The following is an 806-nucleotide window of genomic DNA, read 5'->3' as shown; positions in this document are numbered from 1 at the left end:
TCTGGGACCCCTTGGAAACTTTTGATTTGAAAAATTCACTAGACTGTGAGTTTCATGTATAAAACTTCTCCACCTAGCAACAAAGTCTCCTGCACTTGGTATTTGTTGGTTAACAATAGGAATCAATCAGCTTTTCATTCATTGAATGTGTTTGTTGAGGATTTACTATGTCATAGTCCCATGGAAGACACGGAGGTAGGAATACAAGCGTTTCCCTCAAGGAGCGCACTTAGTAGTCATGTGCCAATGTTGATTTAGAAATTCATAGTAAGAGCCAAGATAATTCAATGGAAGAAATAACAAGGGTTTTGTTTGTTTGTTTGTTTTAGTAAATGATGTTGGAATAATTGGATATCCATTTATAAGGGAATAAAGTTGGAGCCCTACCTAAAATATTTACAAAATTAACTTAAAATGGATCCAAGCCCAGCTGTTGTGGCTCAGTGATTGAGTCGACCTATGAACAGGAGGTTATGGTTTGATTCCCAGGTGTGGGTCAGGGAACATGTCCAAGTTGTGGGCTTGATGTCTGGTGAGGGGCATAGAGGAGTCTGCCAATCAATGATTCTCTCTCATCATTGATGTTTCTATCTCTCTCTCTAACTGTGAGAGCTAAAATGATAAAACTTCCTCTCTGAAATCAATAAAAAAATTATTTTTTAAAATGGATCAAAGATCTAAATGTAAGAGCTAAAATTATAAAACTTAGAGGAAACATAGTAGTAAATCTTTGTAACCCTTTATTAGGCAATGGGCTCTTAGACTGCACACCATAAGCACAAATAACAAAAGAAGAAAGAAAATTG

Source organism: Myotis davidii, unplaced genomic scaffold, assembly GCF_000327345.1.
Source record: "Myotis davidii unplaced genomic scaffold, ASM32734v1 scaffold115, whole genome shotgun sequence".
NCBI classification, from domain to species: Eukaryota; Metazoa; Chordata; class Mammalia; order Chiroptera; family Vespertilionidae; genus Myotis; species Myotis davidii.
This window is presented reverse-complemented; position numbering follows the sequence as displayed.